Genomic DNA, 23,998 nt, shown 5'->3' with positions numbered 1-23,998 from the left:
TCCCCTATCTTCCCATTCCCATTGATCTAAACACCCTTTACCTATTCCCTCATTCTCCCTTTAAAAATCCCTCCCTTGTCCTAGTCCCTCCCTTGTCCTCTCCCCCCTCACTAAACCCCTAACATTTTATTTATTCTAAATTTAGAAGACTTTTATACTCTTCTAAATATATATATTGTTCCCTCTTAAACCCATTCCCAATGAAAGTAGGTTACCAGAAAGAACTACCAGCCCTCCTCCCCCATCTAAATCCTCTGAATCCTTTCTTCTTGCACCTCTCTTGTATAAAATAGTTACTCTTTCTAGCTGTTTCTAAATGGCTTTACTTTTTAAATTCATATCATAATCAAGTTTATCCCCCTCTTTCTTACAAGCTCTACACTTATTAATAAGAATGTTAGACATACATTTTACATTTTATGTTATATAAAAGGTAAGCAGTTGGTTCCTGTGAATCCCTTATAGTCAGTCTTTGGTATGCACCTTATGTTTCTCTTAGTTCTTGTATGTTGAATCTTCTGTTAAGTTGAAAATTTTTTTAACATTGTCTTGAAAGTCTGAGGGTTTGTCAAATATCCATTTTTTCATTCAAGATAATACTGAAATTTGAAGGGTATGATATTTTCGGCCAGAACCCCAGGTCTTTTGCTCTTCCATATATTGTGTTCCAAGACCTTGTTCCAAAGCACTTTTAATAGATTATCTCATGCTCATAATAAAAATGGACTTTTTATTATCCCTATTTTATTGATGTAAAGAAAAAAGTCATTATCCCCATTTAAAAGAGGAAAACAGTTAATAATAGGTAATATTTATATAGTACAATACAATTTCAAAGCATTTTACATATATTTATCTAATTTTATCCTCATCACAACCCTGTAGGGAAGGGACTATTATAGTTCCCATTTTACAGATAAGGAAACTAAGGCTTCAAGTATAAGTAATTTGGCTAGATCACCCAGCTAGTAAGTAAATGATGAAGGACTGGGACTCAGGCAAGCATGTGCTGGAACCATCTTGAAGATGCTCAAGTGAACTGATTGTTTTTCAGTGTGAGGCTTTCCAGGAAGCTAGGTAGGCACAGTGGATAGAGCACCAGGCCTGGAGTCAGGAAAACTCATTTTCCTAAGTTCAGATCTAGCCCCAGATTTATGTGACCCTGGGCAGGTCATTTAACCCTGTTCACCTCAGTTTTCTCATCTGTAAAATGATCTGGAGAAGGAAATGGGAAACAATTCTCATAGGTTTGCCAAGGAAAACCCAAATGGGATCAATGAAGAGTTAGATATGACTGAAAAAAAACCTGAACAAGGATGAGGCTTTATACCTCTGAAATTGCCAAATCCTTCAAATCAGGGTTTGATTTATTGTTTTGTTCATTACTTTGATTCTAGATTTGAAGCGATGAAGAAGATGGCAATGATGTAGGTCAAACCTGAAAATGAGCCAGTTGTTAAACATTTCCCAGTACACTATTGCACTCAGTTGCAATGACACCAAATCCATCATTCTGTGTCTTGCTACCCCTAGCTATCTAACTGCCTGAGCAAACTCAGGGTCAGAGTCAAAATGAATTACCCAAGATCACACAGCTGGCAAATATTTGCAGTGGAATTTGGACCTACAATCTTCTGACTCAGTTCACATTCTTATTTCCCTAAATATGTCTAATTGGAACACATATGCTATCCCCTTATATAATACATGAAGATATGAAGACAGTTAAGTCAGAGGAGGATCAGAGAAGTGATTCCTTGTTCCTCTCCCTGCCACCTCCCATTGAATTTAGAGTGATTTAGAGAGTTTGCAACTTCATAATTATAGTTTGCAGCAGGGCCAACCAGAGCATTTTGTCACTTGAACAAGTAACTAGGTTGTTCAATACCTGGGCAGTATATATTAGCTTTTATGCATTAATTAGATTTCAGCAATTTATCATCCATGCTTGCTGAAAGAGGAGCCCTTTTGTGCTGTTGGGCTATAGAACCCCTAAAGTTAGGGGCCCCCGTTTTCATAAAGTACCATAGATATGAAAAGGAATGCTTTAATGTAAGGATTTTGCCTTATAGGCTCACTAAACCCTGATCCCCCAAGGATTTTTCCCCATGTGGCATCCATTCAAAAATACATAATTAAGTTGAAATATTTGACAACCATTATTTCTTTATTCTTCCTGGTATCCCTATTTGAGAGACAGGCCATACCATAAAGGATTACAGATCAGAAGTAGAACAGTTTTTCCTACATCTTAAAAATATTCTGTAGGCCAGAGCAATGATGTCACTCTCAAATAGAAATAGGGCCGCTAAATAATACGTAAGGATGCCTGTGGATAGAATATCAAGTTAGAAAATCACATATTGACATTTTCTATACTCTATTGTATTTTCAAATTTATGTTGTTAAGTATTTTCCATTATATTTTTAAAGGAAAAAAATAGTAGTATTCTATTTTTTCCAATTATATGAGAGGACAATTTTAACACTAATTTTTACAAAATTTTGAGTTCCAAATTTTCAAAATTTCCCCTCCCTTCCTGCTCTCCCTTCTTCCTAAAATGGTAAGCAATAGATTATATATGTGTGATCATGTAAAACATATTTTGATATTAGTCATGTGGTGAAAAAAACAGACTAAAAGTAAAAAAAAAAAATAAAGTAAAAATAGTATGTTTCAATCTGCATTCCCAGCACTTAAGTTCTTCCTGCTGATGTAGATAGCATTTTCCAACATGAGTCCTAAGAGGAGCTAAGTCATTCATGATTGATTATCATACAATGTTGCTGTTACTGTGTACAATGTTCTCCTGGTTCTGTTCACTTCACTTAGCATCAGTTGATGTAAGTCTTTCCAGAATTTTCTGAAAACTTCCTACTCACCAATTCTTATAACACAACAGCATTCCATTATATTAATATAGCACAGCTTGTTCAGCCATTTCCCAATTGATGGGCATCCCCCCAATTTCCAATTCTTTGCTACCACATAAAAGCTACTATAAATAGTTTTTGTGTATGTAGGTCCTTGTCTTTCTTTCTTTTTAATGATCCCTTTGGGATACAGACCTGGCAGTACTATTGCTGGATCAAAGGATATGAACAATCTGATGGGACATTGGGCATAGTTCAAAATTGCTGTCCAGAATGGTTGGATCAGTTCACAACTAAACAAAAGGTGCCTTAGTATTTTAATTTTCTCACATCCCCTCCAACATTTATCACTTTTTTCTGTCATATTAGTCAATCTGAGAGGTGTGAGGTGGTACCTCAGAGTTGTTTTAATTTGCATTTCTTTTTTAAAATTTTATCATTTTTATTTAATATTTTAGTTTTCAACATTGATTTCCACAAGATTTTGTTACAAATTTTCTCCCCATTTCAACCCTCCCCCCCATTCCAAGATGGCATATATTCTGATTGCCTTGTTCCCAAGTCAGCCCTCCGTTCTGTCACCCAACTCTTCCCCCACCCCATCCCCTTTCCCCTTACTTTCTTGTAGGGCAGGATAGATTTCTATGCCCCATTCCCTATATATGCTGTTTCCTAGCTGCATGCAAAAACAACTTTTTCTGAGCATCTGCTTTTAAAACTTTGCATTCCAAATTCTCTCCCCTCTTCCTTTCCCACCCACCCTCCCTAAGAAAGCAAGCAATTCAACATAGGTCACATGTGTATCATTATGTAAAACACTTCCACAATACTCATGTTGTGAAAGGCTAACTATATTTCCTTCCATCCTATCCCATCTCCCTTTATTCAATTTTGTCCCTTGCCCTGTCCCTTTTCAAAAGTGTTTGCTTTTGATTACCTCCACCTCCTATCTTCCCTCCCTTCTATAATCCCCCACCCTTTTCATACTCTTCCCCTTATTTTCCTATGGAGTAAGATACCCAATTGAGTGTGTATGTTATTCCTTCCTCAAGTCAAATCCAATGAGAGCAAGATTCACTCATTCCTCCTCACCTGCCCCCTTTTCCCTTCCAACAGAACTGCTTTTTCTTGCCACTTTTTTGTGAGATAATTTACCCCATTCTATCTTTCCCTTTCTCCCTCTCTCAATATATTCCTCTCTCACCCCTTAATTTTATTTTATATTTTTAGATATCATCCCTTCATATTCAAAACATCCTGCACCCTCTGTCTCTCTGTCTCTGTCTCTCTCTATGTGTGCGTGTGTGTGTGTGTGTGTGTGTGTGTGTGCGTGTGTGTGTGTATTCCCTTCAACTACCCTAATACTGAGAAAGGTCTCATGAATTATACACATCATCTTTCCATGTAGGAATGTAAACAAAAGAGTTCAACTTTAGTAAGTCCCTTATGATTTCTCTTTCTTGCTTACCTTTTCATGCTTCTCTTGATTCTTGTGTTTGAAAGTCAAATTTTCTATTCAGCTCTGTTATTTTCATTGAAAAAGCTTGAAATTCCTCTATTTTATGGAAAATCCATATTTTGCCTTGGAACATTATACTCAGTTTTGCTGGGTAGGTGATTCTTGGTTTTAATCCTAGCTCCTTTGACCTCTGGAATATAATATTCCCAGCCCTTCAATCCCTTAATGTAGAAGCTGCTAGAGCTTGTGTTATCCTGATTGTGTTTCCACAATATTCAAATTGTTCCTTTCTGGCTGCTTGCAATAATTTCTCCTTGATCTGGGAACTCTGGAATTTGGCTACAATATTCATTTTGGGATCCTTTTCAAGAGGCAATCGGTGGATTCTTTCAATTTCTGTTTTACCCTCTGGTTCTAGAATATGACGGCAGTTTTCCTTGATAACGTCTTGAAAGATGATGTCTAGGCTCTATTTTTGATCATGGCTTTCAGGTAGTCCAGTAATTTTTAAATTATCTCTCTTGGATCTATTCTCCAGGTCAGTCATTTTTCCAATGAGATATTTCACAGTGTCTTCCATTTTTTCATTCCTTTGGTTCTGTTTTATAATATCTTGATTTCTCATCAAGTCACTAGCTTCCACTTGCTCCAATCTAATTTTTAAGGTAATATTTTCTTCAGTGGTCTTTTGGACCTCCTTTTCTATTTGGCTAATTCTGCCTTTCAAGGCATTCTTCTCCTCATTGGCTTTTTGGATCTCTTTTGACATTTGACTTAGTCTATTCTTTAAGGTGTTATTTTCTTCAGTATTTTTTGGGTCTCCTTTAGCAAGTCTTGACTTGTTTTTCATGGTTTTATTGCACCACTCTCATTTCTCTTCCCAATTTTTCCTCTACTTCTCTTACTTGCTTTTCCAAAACCTTTTTGAGCTCTTCCATGGTCTGAGACCAATTCATATTTTTCTTGGAGACTTTTGCTGTAGGCTCTTTGACTTTGTTGACTTCTTCTGGCTGTATATTTTGATCTTCTTTGTCACCAAAAAAGGAATCTAGAGTTTGAGTTTGAGTCTGAGTTTGAGTCTGAGTTCGTTTTCACTGCCTCTTCATGTTGCCAGCCAATGACTTGACACTTGAGCTTTTTGTCAGGGTATGACTGCTTGTAGAGTAGAGAGTACTTTGTCCCAAGCTCTAGGGTCCAAGCACTGCTGTTTTCATTGCTCCTTCTACTCCACCATCACCCCAGGCTCTGTCACAGCAGCACTCCTCCTTCCACAAGAACTGCCAACCAGGACCTCAATCCAGATCCAAGCAGGGCACAGCAAAAGAAATTGCTTCTGTGCCCACAAAGCGCTCCTTGCACTCCTGCTCTGATCCGCTGCAAGATTCCTCCCACCGTGTGAGCCAGGGACTCCAGAAGCAGCTGATGCTGGAGCTCTGGGAGCAGCCTCAGGAGCTTCCTGCTGCTGCCACCACCAACGCTGCACTACCTCCAGGGATGGGGCCAGATGACCCTAACTTGATCCTACAGTTTCCCACCAACCTGCTGTTTGGTATTTGTGGGTTGAGAAGTCTGGTAACTGACACAGCTCAATGATTCATGGCTCTAAGGCCTGTTCCAGTCAGCTGACTCCAGGTCTCCCAGCTACCATCCAGGCCCTCCTGGCCTGGAGACCTGTTTCCCTCTGCTATTTTGTGGGTTCTGCAGCTCTAGAATTTGTTCAGAGCCATTTTTTACAGGTGTTTGGAGGGATTTGCAGGAGAGCTTAAGTAAGTCCCTGCTTTTCAGCTGCCATCTTGGCTCCACCCCAGCAGCTCCTCTTTCCATTATATTTTAATTTGCTTCAAACAGCACTTAGGAATGTTGCAAGCCTCATGTGGCCAGTGGGCTAAGTATTTGACACCTCCATAGTAAATCCCCACAGTATCTGCAGGAATTGTAATGTAATCAGAGAATGCTAATTAAATTTCCCAAAATTTCTTCATATTCTTGCATCCTGTGGAGTTCGTACAACTGTGGACAAATATTCAACTGTGTTCCCCTTCAGAAAAATGTGACCCCAAATGAAATGGGCTCATCATTCACTAATGTTTTTGCAGTTATTCATATGTGGTGTTTACATGAGAAACAGAGGAATTATTTTTGCTACAATAAGTCTCCTAGTTGGAAGATTATCATGTGTCCAAAGGCTCCAGATAGAGAAGAGACAGCCTTTATGTTCTGACATAAACCCTAGATTTAGAGAGAACAAATTGTAACAAGCCCAGGTTAGGCCTATAGCCTAAAATTCTGTAGGTTAAATCAGCCTGAGAGAGATAGGATATTTCTCTCTCTCTCTCTCTCTCTCTCTCTCTCTCTCTCTCTCTCTCTCTCTCTCTCTCTCTCTCTCTTTTTCTCTCTCTCTCTCTTTCTCTCTCTCTCTCTTTTTCTCTCGCATCACATGGTCATCCATCTCACTGGAAGGATTAGAGTTAGTTACTCCCATATCATCCAATAATTGTGAATAGTTTTTTCTCTTCTTGATTGACTGCCCTGTGAGATCTGCCCTATGAGAGCATGGTGGTGGTGGTAGATTCTTGCTGGGCCTCTCATATGGGGTCTCAGTGGCCCCAGTGGTGAGAGAAAGAGCCAAGAGAAAGCAAAAGGAGAAGGAATCCTACTGGGGATTCCAGTTACCTGAGTGTTTGGAAAGATGGTGTATTAGACAGAAATAGGGAATTTGGGAAGCAAGGGAAGAAGATGATCAGAATCTTCAAATCTCTGTGGAGCTGGTTTCCTGAATGCCAAATTCTTTTCTATGGGAACCCAGAGATCCTTTTACCTCCCCCCAAAACAGAAACCAGAGTTATTGCCATGGGGAGTGGCGTTACAGATATTGATAAGGTCTTAATCATTCTTCAGGACAGCAGAAGCCACTTCTGGGTCTGAGAGGTGAGCTCCCCATAAAGGGACCCTGGTAGCTTTTTTTAATAATTTCGTGACAGGGTCCTTCCTGCATGCCTCAAGATTCTTTAGTACCATATTCCAATTCTGATGAAAGCAATGTGTTCTAGAAAATAACCCGAAATGAGAAAAAAGATAAAAATAAGAAAAAAAATAGATACAGGGAACATATACAATAAGGGGTTAAATAAATATGTATTAATTTGGGTAGCACAAAAAGGAAGTTAGGTGGCACAGCAAACAGATCGCTGAGCCTAAAAGTCAGGAAAATCTGAGTTCAAATCCAGCCTCAGATAGTTACCAGTTCTGTGATCTTGTCATTTAACCTCTCTGTCACAGTTTCTTCAATTATAAAACTGGGAGGCTAATAGCATCCACCTCCCAGGGATGTTGTGAGGAACAAATGAGATTGTAAAAACATTTAGCACAGTGCCGAGCACATAATACCTGCTTTATAAATGTTTTCTTCCTCCCTCCCTTCCTTCCTTCCTCTCTTCTTTCCTTCCTTCCTCTCTTCTTTCCTTCCTTCTTTCCTTCTTTCCTTCCTTCCTCTCTTCTTTCCGTCCTCCCTTCCTCTCTTCTTTCCTTCCTTCCTTGTTTCCTTCCTTCCTTCCCTCCTTCCTTCCTTCCTTCCTTCCTTCCTTCCTTCCTTCCTTCCTCCCTCCCTCCCTCCCTTCCTTCCTTCTTTCCTTCACTCATTCCACAAGAAACAGCAGTGGGATTCAGCTCCTAACAGATAACTTGAGAATAACTACATAGTGTTTATATTTTTTCTCCAAAATGAGATAACACAAAAGTAACTGTACCCTTATCTAACAGCCAACCTTTTCCTTTCCCTATGTTTCTAGTGCAGTATAATATAGTGCCTCTTAACATTTTTGCCTATTATGGACCCATGTGACCATCTGAGGAAGACTATGGATAACTTTTCAGAATGTTGTTTGGTTGTCTACGTTCAAAATTGAAGTAGAGGCTAAATTTCATAGAGAAGCCATTTTTCTCCTATCCAAGTTCACAGACTCCCAAATTCACAGACCCCCATATTAAAAATCATCAGTGTAGTGAGTGACTCTAGTCCTGGGCCAGGAGTCAGGCAATGTATTTTCTGGTTCCTCTTCTGATGCTGACTAGTTGTGTGATTTGGAGCAAATCACTTAATAAACTCTGTGGACCTCAGTTTCCTCATCTGTAAAATCCTATTCTACTTGGTGACCTCTTCAGTCCTTTTCATCTCTAGTATTTTATGATCCCATGAATTCTAAAAAGTGGAAACATAGCCAGATGTCTGGATCAGTGAAATGGAAAACTTCCGAATTTCCTCTGCAGCCAGTCTTTACTTATGATACCCAGGCATTGGCCTTTGTCCCAGGCGCTGGTTCTCAAACTTGTACCTGCTACTCTTGGACTTTTGCTCAAGCCTTGTGCCCCAGGTGGAAACCTGGCCTTGACCTTGAGGCCTCCTGGCTTCAGGCCCTAACTCTGTCTTGCTCTGGATTCTTGCCCCACAGACCTCTTGGCGTTCTCAGTCTGATTCCCTGGAAGGTATCCAGACTGTTCCTTTACTCTAAGAAGGCATACCCAGGTCATGTCTTTTCTCCCCAGCTACTATCTGCAGTCTTTTTTTTTTTTCCTCTCAGAATTGTCTCCAGGAAACAGGTCAGTGTTTTCCCCTCCTGTTTCTTCTTTCCATATCCCATGATGTCTGAGTCAATCAATTAAGTGTTTATTGAACATTTACTATGTGCTTAATACTGTTCTAGTCCTGTGGAGTGTGTTTTGACACAATGAATATGGATTTTAGATTTCAAATTAATACAATTAAGAAGTGACTACTAAATTAAGTGAATTGGATAGAGACAGAAAACTGAGATAATGCCTAAATATCCCTATTTCTAATACAATTTAGATATATGTAGCATAGGAGCTCAAAAGTCATATAGTTAAATTTACTCAGAAATGGAGCAGGGTAAGTTAAAAGGCTTTCTCTTTAATTAAGCCTGCCACTTATCCCATACTGAACCTATTGAGTAAGTTCAGTAGAATTGGATGAATGAATATATCTGGTCCTGTTCCAAGTATTTTAGAATAGGAGGGTACCTTAGAAATATTCTAGTCTGATCTCATTTAATTTATGAGGAAACTGAGGCCAAGAGAACTTTGAGTTGCCTAAAGTCATATAGGTATTAAGTGGCAAAACTTGGGTTTGAACCCAGGACTTGCTGTCTTCATGCTGGGCCATTGCCAGTGGTCCCTGATCTATGTCTTGCCACTGGACTCCCACGATTGGAGGAGAGAGTGGCCCTGATGACTCATCTCTGCCTCACTTAAATCCAATTCATTTGCAAATAACCCTCCTTTTGTCATTGGTCCTGTTCAAGAATGAAGGATGAACAACAATTTCTGAGTAGTAGTAGCTGCTGCACCTCCCACCCCTTCCCCTGCCCCACACCCCCAGGCAACAGGGCAGTTCCAATTGACCAATTCAACTATTTTTTCCTCCTCCTCATCCTCTTCCTCTTCCTCCTCCCCATTCCTCACTCTCCTTCCTCTGTTCACATGGGGAGTCACACCCTTACATATTGACCCTCTGCCCAAAGGAATGTAAATTTTGACTGCTGAAACCTAGTACAATATCTAAGGGTTTATGGGCTAAATATCTTTTCTTAAAGACAATGCCTTAAACAGCTCTCATTGATTGGCCAACAATAGGTCCCAGCCCAAGCCTTCCTGGTTATTGCTTGGGCCCTGATTGGTTCAAAGTGAGTGTAAATAGTAGTTGTTTCTATTTTGGCCAGAAACCCTGAGGGCCTTCCCCTCCCAGGTTGATTTTTTTTTAAACTAAGTAGAGTCTGTTCTCTGCCTCTTTTCTTACCTAGCCTTAATCACTGAATGAGGAGTTGCCTCAAACAACCTGAGATCTGTTAAAGACCTTAGCTTAAAAAGGCCAAGGTCTCCCACTGCAGCCAGGGCCATTTCTAGTGGTCCTGATCTATATCTTCCCACTGGGCCCTGTTAGTTCAAGAGGAGAAAGCAAAGTTGGTGACTTTGCACAGCCCTCCCTCACTTAAATCTAATTCACTCCTTTACTTCCTGATGTCGTGGTCCTCTTTGAATGAAGGACTAGTAACAATAACAATACTAATTCTTTTGTTCAGCATATTAGCTATCTCTCTTTCTGTCAACTGCACATTATATAAGCATCCCCTCTGTATCTTTAGCTAAGTTATTGATAAGCATGTGGACTAAGGCAAAAGAGAGATCACTGGAGCACTCCATTAGAGAACTTACTTTAATCTGACATCAATCCACTAATGACCAGTTTTGGGATACTTATTAAAGCAGATCAAAATCTATGCACTGTCCTCATCCAATCCTCCTGTTTTTCCATCTTGTCCATGAGGGTATCATGTGAAATGTCAAATACCCCTTATATTTTGCTAAAAGTGCTTTCTAGTATACTTAGATAAATCTCATCTCATCAGTGTGGGTACTCCCTCTTCCATTCCACATGCCTTCCATTCCACATTATACTGTCTCCACATTATACTGTCTCCTCCTGTATGATACTTACTTATGTCATTCCATGAATTCTCCATGGAGGATCCATCTATGATGCAAACCTTCCTCTTGCTGCTTCCATTTTTTATGGAGTGCTGGATCTGTATTTTATTTCTTACTCTTACTGCATGACTACCTCATTTCCAGTCATACATTCTCAATGCTACTTATATGCTATGGCCTACTTACACCCTTCAAACATTTTTCCATCAGCCTTTGGGTCATGTCCAATTTTAATTCATTTAATGACTTTTAGATAGATACCATCACTGGGAAAATATTAATATTTAGAAGGTGGGATTTTGTAATAGCAGTGATACAAATGGGATTTTCCAACAACTTGGGATCATTAAAAAAGACTGCCCAGTATCCTATATACAATTCAGCCTGATTTCTTCCTCCTGTGTAATTTTGGATTCAACTCACTGTCCATATGCGGTCTATCCAAGGTACACATGTATTAATAGATACACACATGCACACACACACACACACACACACACACACACACAGAGGCATACACATATTTTTAATTAACGAAATGGGCCAGATCATGTCATATCTGTGGAATGTAATTTATTCATGACTTTATCATCCTAGTGTGGATGTTTAAGATAAATTCTTTCAATAGCAAAAGTTTTTATTGAGGATACTTTCTAGTTTCCTAAGAATCATTTCAGTTAGGTAATATAATGTTATCTTTGAGTAGGAACATTTTGAAAGCATCATTAATAGGAAATCCTTTTTCTTTTTGCATTCCCTCGGGGTATCATCCATGATACTAGAAAGTGTCTTAAGTAAGAATACCGTTCTGTTTTATGCCTCAAGTTATGTTAATTCGTTGCAGATTGTTGAACTAAGCTATCCTCTTCATCATATCTGGCAAGTAATTTTGAATGATTTTACTATTTGTGTGATTTTATTATATCTACTTTACTATATGCATATGATTTTTACTATATGTACTTGCTTGACAAAAGCATTTAAGGGTTTTTTTTTAAACTGAGTAAAATGCTTTAAAAAAACAACAACTCTGAACAAACGAGGTAAAACTGGATCATATGATTTCTGGACCTATCAGTCAATTATATGATGTTATAAAAATGTGGCCTGCTGTAGAAAATCTTCTGTATAAGACTACCTATTCCTGTCATATTTTCAGCAAGGATACCCTTGATGCGTACTTGGACTGTTCTCAGAAAGATTTTCTGGATATAAAAAGTAAAAATTTTGGTTGGTATATAAGGATGATCTCTCTGCTAAAAGGGTGGTAGGATCTAGTGGTTTTTTTAAAGGATAGTTGGATAGTCTTGTAGAGAGTAAGATAAGAACTGGTGGAGGAGACTGGAGATTAGAGGGAATAGTAGTAATGGATATTGCATGGAGAAGTTTTAAAAGAATAGGATCGAGTGTACATATAGAAGAACAAGAGACTTCATCCAATAGTTAAGGGAATATGGACAAGCCATTTTCAAAAGAACAAAGAAAAGCTATCAAAGGGCAGCTAAATGATGAAGTGGAGAAGGTGTGGGCCTGAAGTCAGAAAGACTCGTCTTTGTGAGTTCAAATCTGGCCTCAGATGCTGACTAGGTATGTGCTCCTGGGTGAGTCATTTAATCCTGTTTGCCTTGGTTCCTCATCTATAAAAATGACCTAGAGAGGGAAATGGCTAACCATTCCAGTATCTGTCCCAAGAAAACACTGAATGTGGTCACAAAGAGTTAGACCTGACTGATAGAGCTGAACAACAGCAAAAACAAGCTATCAAAGACTATTCTAAATCTCTAATCATATGAATAATTCAAAAATTAACACAACTCTGAGGTTTTCCTTCACATCTATCAGATTAGAAAAGCCTAAAAAACGTGAAAATTTCAATGTTGGATAAGACATAGGAAGATAGGCACACTAATGCAATATTTGTGGAGCTATGCATTGGCCTAACCATTCTGTAAAACAATTGAGCATTATATCTAAATAAGCAACATAGCATAGGGGATAGAGAACTGACTTTGAATTCAGGAAGGGCTAGGTTCAATCCTGCCTCTGACACAGACTAGGTATGTGACCCTGGGCAAGTTGCTTAACCTGTCTGTGCTCTCTAGACTATAAGTTGCAGAAGAGGTGCTAACTTTAAATGGTTAGCATCTTTGAGTTCCCTATGTCAATGAAATAAAAAAAAATCGCCAAACTGTACATAACCTTGGCCTTAGCAAATCTATACTAGGCCACATATCCCGAAGAAGTGGAAGAAAAAAAGAGAAAAAGAAAGATCTCATATAAACTAAAATATGGACAATAACACTTTCTGTACTGGGAAAAATCCTGGAAACTGATAACCAGTGATTGAGGACCAACATGTGGTACATAAATGTAATAGGATATTATTGTACCACAGAAGTGGAAAATAGTAATTCAGAGAAACTTTGGAAAGATTTGTATGAATTGATGTACTGCAAAGGAAAGTTGAACCAGGAAAACTATCCACATAAATTATTACAATAATATGATGGGGGAAGAAAAACCTTTAAAAGACTTTAGGACTGTGACCAATCATGACTTCAGAAGACTGATGGTGAAGCATGCCTCCCACTGTTCTTCAGAAAATTTGTGGACTGCAAGTGTGTAATGAGGCAAATGTTTTCAGATGAGATCAAACTGTTGATTTATTTTACTTGACTGTGTTTCTTTGATATAAAGCAGGGTTCCATGTCAAAAAAAAAAGGGATGAAATCAATGGGAAATGATGGTGATATTAAAAAAAAAAGAGCATCACTAAGGAGCTTTTTGAGAACGTGAAGAGCAGCCAAAGTACTTTCAATCTATCTATGAGCTGGTCATGTGTATCATTCCATAAGTTGATGCTACCAAAAGTGGCTCAGAGAAAACATTCAATGAGAAGATATTAAGCAAAACAAATAATTTGCTAGTTGTGCTGATCCGAATTCATAAGATGAATAGGAAAACTGATGAAACATTTATTTTAAAATGGGGATAAAGGTAGTGTGGTGCAGTATAAAGTGTCTTTAGAGTCAGAAGACTATAACAACAAGGCTACTTAGCGCTACTGTGGCTGTGTAAGACCAATAACACCAGCACACAGGAGGGCTGCTAGCACAGATTCTTTGATCTACTTTTCTAAGGAAAGCAACTTTAAGGAGTTTACAATCTCACTTTAATCAAACATACATATATAATTCACTTAGTTCAGGGGGAAAAATCATCACCCTGAACTTCACAGAAAACACAAACAGAGAAAATATAAACAGAGCAAATAACACAAATCAACAGACAGAATTCTAGCTGTCTGACCAAAGTTATACTTACATAGGTACCAGATAGAGAAGCACCAACATCTGGGTTTTCAAAGCCAGGGGGCTCCTTAAGGGCTACCCAGAGTCTCCACACTAACATTCTTCCAATGAATGAGCCCCAAACAAAATGCTAACCTCAGAGTATATATACACTTCTTCAGGGTCAGAGTGCTTCACACCTCTCGAGGATTTCACACCTGTTGAGGGTTTCACACTTTTCATGACCTTACTAGCAAAAGTGTGTGGGCCTTCCTACAAACAAAGACAAGACTCAATCAAAGGCACTTGATTGCTCCAGTGCCCGGAAGCACTTCAAAACATGACAACAAAAAGTCTCACTTTGCTTGCCCTAACAAAGACCTGGGTTCAAATTCCACCCCCGATGTTAACTACCTGTATAACCTTGGGCAAATCTCTTATTCTCCCTGGATCTCTGTTTTATCATTTGGAAAACAAGTTAAAACGCACAGCTTCTGAGACACTATCCATCTTTATATGTATGATTGTTTAAAATATATGTGACTAGTGATGGAACACAGAAACTGTAGAAATAGAAAGTTATTTGTACTTCTATTTAATGTAACTTTTTAATGTATAATTAGGGAAGTGTGTAAATCCATTCTCCCACTGGAACAGTCAAAATGATGTGGTGGATTCTCACATAGATCCAATTCAATAACATTTATTAAGCTCTTATTATATGCCGGGCACTGTGCTAAGTAATGAGGATACAAAAAAGGTCAGGCCTTCGAGGAGCTAACAATCCAATGGGGGAGACAACATGCAAACGCATATATAGAAAACAAGCTATATACAGCATACACAGTAACAGATCAGAGATACATACTCCAAAATACACTATTCAGCATCTTGGAGGATGTTCTTTGAAAAAAAAGGAGCTAATGCTGCCAAGAGTCAAAGAAGGGTCCTTAACTCTACTTTTACGGAAATAGATGTTATAGTCACTATCACAATGAATAAAAAAAAAATCTTGTGACCCTATGGTATCAAGTCAAGTTTCTAGTCAGGTAGACATGAGCTATACAGCTGTCTTCATAAACTTTGACTGGCAGCTAGGTGGTACAGTGTATAGATATAAGGTTAGACTTGGAGTCAAACAGACAAGTTGAAATTGGGTCCAGACCTTTACTACCTGTGTGACCTTGGATGAGTCATTTAACCTCTCTCAGCTTCAGTTTCCTCATATGTAAAATGGGGGTGATAATAACACCTACCTTGTAGAGTTGTTGTGAGGGTCAAATGAGACAACTTATATAAAGCAATGTGTAAGTCTTAAAGCACCATATAAATTCTAGCTATTATTTTTATCATCTTATGGAGTATAGAGAAATACTTAGGGATTCCAAGATTTCACCATTGTCACCTTCTTCAAGAAAGCAAAAGGCAAATTGCATTTGAAGAGATAGGCTTAAATCAAAACATTATTATGTATATAGTGACTAGTCCATATCCCTTGCTTATTCATGCTCATTATCAGAAGTGCCAATAAGTCATTACTTACGGACTGATGATACTTACAGTGGATTGACACCTCCCCATTCCCATGGTTACACAAAAGGAATGTAAGCTAGAAGATTAAACAAATTAACAGAAACCTCAAAGCCACCCCTAAATCAGATGTTTTTGACAGTAAAAGAAAAAAGTAGGAAAAAGCTAAAATGCATCTTCTTAGCTATTTTCTCATCTTCAGGATAATCATATTCTTAATTCTTAAATTACCAGTGAAACTTTTTGAAAAGTCAATAACATAATATAAAACACTAAAATTCCTTGAATATGGGGGACAAAATACTGGGAAAAAAACAGAACAAATCAATGAACACTCAGAAGTCATCATATGGCAATAATGCTATTAATAAAACAGAAAAATAGATAATGGAAATTTTTATTCTTTTGAATGTCCTTTGCACATAGGAGGCTTTAATGAACAATTGTAAACTTGTATTAAATTGAATTGAAATTTGCTGTTTGGCAACAATGTTGTGATCAGTAGAATACATGAATGTGTTCTCTCACAGTGTCATTTATAGTCTACTTGACCGAAGAATCAAAAGCACATTTATTTTAAGACATAATAGTACACTGACAATAAGAGATTTTGCTTGTCCTTAGAAGAGAATGTATATTGGTTTGGTATTAAAATATAAATTACATAATGTTGCAAATGCTTTTGTAATTATATGTGTGTATGCAGTTTTAAATGTAATTCTTTAACAGAAAAATTTCTCCTTGTCAATCTGAAGTTTGAAATTTGGACCTCATTTTCATCATCTGAAAATGAGGAAGATGGACTAAACCATCTCCAAGGTCACTTCTAGCTCTAAATAGTGTGATTCTATAATGTAAGAAACAGCTTAAGTTTGTGTATGTGAAAAGAGAGGAGGGGGGAAGGGAGATGTAAACAGAGACAGAGAAACATGCAGAGAAAAACAAAGAGCAAAGGAAGGATAGAAGAAAGGGAAGAGTGAAGGAAGGGAGGGAGGGAAATAAGAAGGAAGAAAGAAAAAGAGAGAAGGAAGGAAAGAAGGAAGGAAGGAAGGAAGAAAGGAAGGAAGAAAGGAAGGAAGGAAGGAAGGAAGGAAGGAAGGAAGGAAGGAAGAAGAAAGAAAGAAAGAAAGAAAGAAGAAAGAAAGAAAGAAAGAAAGAAAGAAAGAAAGAAAGAGGAAGGAAGAAAGGAAAAAAGAGAGAAAGAGAGAAAAGGAGAAGGGGAGAAAGAGAGAAAGGGAGAAGGGGAGAAAGGAAGGAAGAAAGGAAGAAAGGAAGAAAGGGAGAAAGGAGAAAGAAAGAAGAAAGAAAGAAAGAAAGAAAGAAAAAGAAAGAAAGAAAGAAAGAAAGAAAGAAAAAGAAAGAAAGAGAAGAAAGAGAGAAAGAAAGAAAGAAAGAAACAGCCTGTGGTTGGTTAATAGGGTTTGAAAATGAAGCCCATATGCATGAACATTGAAAACATGGTAATCCATACCCAGCCGTGCGGGAGATCTAGTAGTGGGCATTATCTAGACTTGACTCATTTTTCTTTACTTGTACCTTTATATATTTTGTTGGCTCCAGTGTGACCTGTTGTAGGTTTCCTAATAGATCATGGTGTTATTAGACTTTCTAGTCTAATATGCTCTTTAACTTCTCTCTCCCATCTCCTTCCCTCGAGGATGCACTGAGCTAAATCACTTTTGCTATAGTTACTGAGTCTTTGCTACAGGATATGAATTTAAGAATATTTGAAATTTACCATGTCATGTATAAAATGAATTCCAATGTTGTACCTTCTCTCTGATATAAAATTTCAGTGAAATATAAAATGGGAACTGGGGTAATTATAACAATGCATTTCAGGGATGGAATGAGTTTGCCTTTTCTCTGTACTATTGAATATGAAATGATTTCAGTGAGTATTCAAATTTCGAATATTGTACCTTCTACCTTCATGCAGGTGTCATATTGAAATAAAAATCAGTTTAGATTAAATGTTAATAACTCATTAATATAATTACACCAATTTGTAATGGTATAGACTATAGTAGCTACTCTAGTAATTGACAGTTATTCTAGATATGTCATATAAAATTTTGTGGTTCTGTACACACTTTTTGATGAAATCAGAAAAATTGAAGTCATAAAATGCTTTGGAAAAAAAGAAAATGCAGCATTTTGCTTTGACATTTAATATCAAAAACATCAGTCTCAAAATCAATGGTGGTCTCCCTACTATGTCTAAATAGCACTAAACACCATGGTGAGAACTGGAAAATTCTTTTGTGACTAAAAACATTTTGATATTTAGAAAACCTAATAATTATATTTTTTGTTTTTCTTCCAAATAGCGACATAAGTTCACAATGATACATTACGTTTCTTGGATTTTTTTGTTACTTATATCTAGTTATTTCAGAAAATTTAACCATTGGGTCAATTTGATTTTTCAGGGCTGTGCTTGATTGCTTGGCTACATGCCAAGGAAAATTCACCTTGACTGTCTTTTGGACAAGAAGGTAAATAGACATTCTGGGTCTTAGTTTCTTCATCCATAAAATTAAGGGCTAGTACAAGATTGACTCTAAGGCTCTTTCCAGTACTAAATCTATGATCCTATAAAAGACAAATCTCAAATATGACCCCTTTCTATAAAGGAATACACAAAAGCACATTATTTACATTTTTAAAATAAGTTATATTGGTGCCTTTTATTTTTACACCACAGTTATTTCTGGAAATAACTTTCCCCGATCCTTCCCTATTCCCTAACCAACACCACCAAGGAATCGAACCCTTCTTTGGATCAAAGAAAATCAGTTCAGTTAAAACCCCCAATCAGTGATCATATCAGATAATGCATGGAGCATTATGACCCAGTAGTCCTCTGCTACTCTGCTGAGAAGATAGAGGACTATTTCATTTTTTTTTTTTTTGCTCTTTGGGATCATTATTAGTTTTCCAGTCACTCAGAGTTTGACTTCTTTTGAATGATCTTTTTATTGACACTGAGGTAGTCATTATGCATATTGTCCTTCTTGTCCCGCTTATTTCACTGTGCATCACTTCATACAACTCTTCCCATGTTTCTCTGAAGTCTTCATGTCATGATTTTAGCCACATTTCCTTTAAGGTGGTATATTTAGTATCAACTTTTAACTTTCATATTTTTCTGTAACATTTAATGCTACAATAGCCCAGTCTTCAAAGTGCCTATATCCTATGGAAATAAGTGCAAGTAAAATCTTCCATAGGCAATTCCCAACTTCTAGATTAAATGTATTCCATGAATCTATCTGTAGTTCAATTGTTTGGAACTTAGAATCCTAGGATGTTGAGCTTTAAAGGACCATAAAGATCTAACCCTTCTATTTTATAGGAGTGAAAACTGAGGCTATAATGAAAAGAGGGCTCTTTAAGGAAGGGCTGCTGGTGATATTTACACTAATTAATCTTACTTTTTATATCAAAGTAAAATGCAGTATAAGAAGGTAGAGCTAGACAGCTCAAGCTGTACAAGCCTGCCAAAGCTGTTAGTAATCTTTGGAGTACTGAATTCTTTTCCTTTCATATAAGTTTTTTTGTGTCTTGCTGTGCCATCTCTTAGAGAAAACCCTACAGAATTATTCTATGTATATGCTTTGATCATGGTCAAAGAAGCACCACTTGTCTATCTTAGTGTCATGGAGGCAAAAAGTATTGGGAATTCGGGCAAACAGATACTGAGGGTAATGGACCATTTATCTTAAGATAAATTTTTACAATGTTATCTGGTTTTTAATCATTTGAAGCTTCCACTATAAGATTTTCCCTTTTCCTGTGGGCATACATCAATTTAAGAAAGTCAGTCAATAAATATTTATTATGTATGTGCTAGGCACTGTGTGCAAAGCAATGAGGATACAAAGAAAGACTAAAAAAAAAATCTGTGACTTCAAGGATATTACATGCTAGTGGGGAAAATAACATGTAAATAACCAGATATATAAAAGAGAGATATACAGTGAGTAGATGAAAATAATCCAGAAGGGGAAGGCATTAGCAATATTTTGAGCTGATCAATGAAGGAAGCCAGGGAAACAAAGGAGGAGAGATGAGAGACCATAGCATTGCAGGAAGAAAAGAGTCAGAGCAAAGATATGGAGATAGGAGATAGAGTATAATGCTTGAGGAACTGCGAGTAGGCCAGGAGTCAAATGTAAGAAGGCTGGAAAGGTAGGATAGGGACAGGTCATAAAGAACTTTAAATGCTAATCAGAATGCTGTCTATTTGATCTTAAAGATAATAGGTAGCCCCAGAGGTTCACTGAGCAGAAAGATGACCTAGTCAGACCTATACTTTAAAAAAATCACTTTGATATTTCCAGAACTATATTAAATAATAGGGGGGAGAGTGGACATCCTTGCTTCACTCTCATACTTTTTAGAAAAAGTTTCTAGTGTATCCCTATTGCATATGATGCTTGGTTTTTTGGTTTTTAATAGTTTTTTACGACTTTTAAAAGGTCCCTCTATTCCTATACTTTAAAGATTATTTAGAATAAAGAAATGCACTTTGTCAAAGGCCTTTTTGACATCTATTGAGATGATTGTGTGGTTTGGGTTGTTTAGGTTTTCAAAATGATTATGTTGTTTTCCTAATGTCGAACCCATCCTTGCATCTCTGGTATAAACCTCAATTGGTCATAATGAATGATATCTTGGATAAATCACTACAGGCTGTTTTATAAAATTTTGTTTAGTTTTTTGAGTAATATTCATTAATAGTATTAGTCTATAGCATTCTGTGTTTAATGTTTCTGTTGGCTTACATATCAGGACAATATTTGTCTCATAAAAGGATTCTTGTAGAATTTTTTTTATTTTTTAGAAATAACTTGTAAAGTATAGATACTAATTGTTCTTTAAAAGTTTGATAGAATTGTCCCATGAATCCATCCAGACCAAGAGATTTTATTTTGGTGGTTCCTTTATAGCTAAATCTATTTCCTTTTCTAAGATCAGATTGTTTAGCATTTCTATCTGGTCTTTTGATAGTTTGGGTATTTTATATTTTTAAAGATATTCTACCCACAAATGCCAAAGACAACTTAGAAAGTCAGTAGGAAAGGTCTGTCATACCTGAGTGAGAGAGGAATGTGGTCTGGCCCAGCCCCAGGGCAGTGGCAGAGGCAGTGGCAGTGGAGGTCGTGGCAGAGGCAGGAGCAGAGGCAGTGGCTACTTCTGGAGCCCTCAGCCCACAGACACTGGGGGGATAGAATGGCTGATCAGAGAGGGATTGCAGGGATCTCTTTGCTGGTGCTGAGGCAGGATTCTCTTGCTTTGCCATGCTTGGATCTGAGTCACAGTGCTGAGTGGAAGTCCTGGGGTTAGGAAGAGTGCTGGCTGGTGTGGCGGAGCTTGTGGTGGCTGTGGAGAGGGAGTCTTCCTCACAGTTCCAAGGCAGAAAAGAGTGCTTATGGTCTCTCATAAACCAGAGCACAGGTCAGGAGAGAAGTAAACACCTCTTCTTTGATCATACCACCTTGGAAGAGCTGAAAATTTATAGGTTCCTTAGAAATATCTCTGAAAACAGCTGCACAAAACCCCTGAAGCTTGAGACAGTTTGCCCTCCATACTGGAAGCAGAGACTTACCTTGACAAAATGCTGAAAAGTCAAATAATTGCCTGGGAAGATATTCTTTTATTCTCTTGTTTCTCACTTTTGTTGTCATATAACTGTATACTATATTATGGTTATTCCTTTTATTTCTTCTGGTTTTATGCTGATTTCACATTGTTCATTTGCCATTTTATTGATTTCAATTTCTGCTCTCTTTTTAGTCAGATTAACTAAGGGTTTATCAATTTTATTAGTCATTTCATAAAGCAGCTTTTAGTTTTATATTTTAAAAAATTCCTGTAGTTTTTTTGTTTTGCATTTATGTGTTTTCCCTTTAATTTTAATATCTTCTATTTTGAGTTTATTTTAAGTTCGTTTATTTGTTGGGTTTCTAATTTTAAAAAAAATGCTTATTCAGTTCATTATTCCTATCTCTTTTTTCCATTTTCTTGATATAATATTATAAGGATATGGTTTCCCCCAAGGACTGCTTCACCCACATCCCAGAAATTTTGGTATGTTGTTTCATCATCATTTTCTTTTACATAGTTATTGTTTCCACATTTTTGTTCATTGGCCCACTTATTGAAGATTTTGTTGTGAAAGCTCCATTTGGGTCTATATCTTTTGTTTGTGGTCTCTGAACCACTTTTGATTCTTATTGCATTATGGTCTATAAAGGATGTAGTGACTGTGTCTGCCTTTTTACATTTGTTTATAATATCTCTTTGCCCTAGAACATGGTCACTTTTTATAAAAGTTCCATTTGTTTTCTGTCCCATTTTCTGTCCCATTTATTAGATGTCATAACTTAAGAAATTTGATCAGTGCCGTATTTTCCCTCTTGTTTATCTTTCTGTTAGTCTTATCTAGAACTGATAAAGGGTTGTTGAAGTTTTTGCCACTATTACAATACCATCTATATCTGCTTGAAGGTAAAATAATGTTTCCTTTGTGATTTGGGGTACTAAGACATTTAGACTTATAAGTTCATTACTGATATTGGTTTGTTGTCTATGGTTCCTTTTGGCATAATATAGTTCCCTTGTTTTTAGTCTTTTTTATTTTTGAATGTTTGTTTCTTTGTCAGATGGCATGATGGCAACTCCTGCTTTTTTGTATTCACTTGAAGCAAAGTAATTTTTTTTCTGTCCTCTCAGTTTCATTTTCTGTGTGTCTTTGGTTTTTAAAATGTGTTTCTTATAAGCAAAAGATTGTAAGGTTTTGTTTTCCCATCACTTGTTCATTTTATTTTATTGTATTGTTTAGTCCATTTACACTTAAAGTTTTGAGGGTTAAGTTTATATTTTTCTACATCTGTCTTTAAAACTGGGTGGTTTTAATTTTTTCCTTCTGCTATAAAGTGTTATCTTTCTTTAATTTCTTTGTTTGAATCTTCTTTAAGGTGAGCTTATATATTTATTAGCTTTACATGATACCTTTACAAAAACTGACCATTTGCTCAAGTATTAAAAACTCAGAAAAATTCATAAAAGTAGAATTATTAAAAATATCTTTTCAAGCAACACAATAAAAATTATAATCAGTAAGGACATTGGAAGTATTAAAACTTAGAGATTAAACAATATAATCCAGAAGAACATGTTATTCAAAGACAAATCATGGGAAAATATGTAATCTTGTGAAAGGAAATGACAATAATGAAACATCAGCCTCAAGGTTTTGAGGGGCAGCCAAGGTAAGCAATGGGAAAATGCATTTCTTCTAATATTTTCATCAAAAAAGAAAAAAATATTAATGAATCAGAATTTCAATTAAAAAAAACTGGTAAAGTACCAAATCAAATATGCCCAACTAGATGCAAAAAAATAGAAATTCTAAAAATCATATAAAGATTAAAAAACATTGAATTGATAAATAAAAATAGAAACTTTTAAAAATTATCATAATAAAATAGAAAAAAGCATTTATTGTTGTTCAGTCATGTCTGACTCTTCATGACCCCATGTGGAGTTTTCTTGGAAAAGAAACTAGGGTGGTTTGCTATTTCCTTCTCCAGTTCATTTTACAGATGAGGAAACTGAGGCAAACAGGGTAAAGTGACTTGCCCAGGGTCACACAGCTAGTAAGTGTCTGAAGCCAGATTTGAACCCAGGTCTTCCTGACTCGAGGTCTGGTGCTCTATCCACTGTACCACCTAGATGCCTATGACAAACCATTAGTTAATGATAAAAGAGGTAAACCAAATTATCTTATTAAAAATTAAGAAAAAAGGAAATAAAATAAAACATTAGAAGCTATTTTTCCATTGTATGTCAACAAAACCACCAAATAAAATGCATGACTTTGTAAAATACAAAATATCCAGATTAACAATTTAAAATTTCAAATATAAAATGCCAATTCCTTTTATAAGATAAATGTGGACCTGATACATGAAATAGGGAGAAAGAAAACTATATGCCAGTCATTTATAATCCAGATTTATTTTTCTAATATATTGGCAACTGAATTCAATGTAACTGTTTTTCTCTGTAAGTCTATTTTTTAAATTATATTTCTTTGAAAACATTATTCTGGTAAGGAAAGAGTCAATAGGTTTTATCAGACTGCCAAAGAATTCCATGATGCACACAAAAAGAATTTTTGCTATAGACCATTATCACCAATGAACACTGATGTAAAAAAATATGATTAAAATATTAGTAAAAAATACAAGACATCAAAGAGATCGTACACTGTAACCAAACTGGACTTACACCATGCATGCAGAGTTGGTTCAATATTAGAAAAATTAGGAAT

The sequence above is a fragment of the Trichosurus vulpecula genome, chromosome 2 (genome assembly GCF_011100635.1).
Source record: "Trichosurus vulpecula isolate mTriVul1 chromosome 2, mTriVul1.pri, whole genome shotgun sequence".
NCBI classification, from domain to species: domain Eukaryota; kingdom Metazoa; phylum Chordata; class Mammalia; order Diprotodontia; family Phalangeridae; genus Trichosurus; species Trichosurus vulpecula.
The sequence above is the reverse complement of the archived record's forward strand: the minus strand, read 5'-3'. Positions refer to the sequence as shown.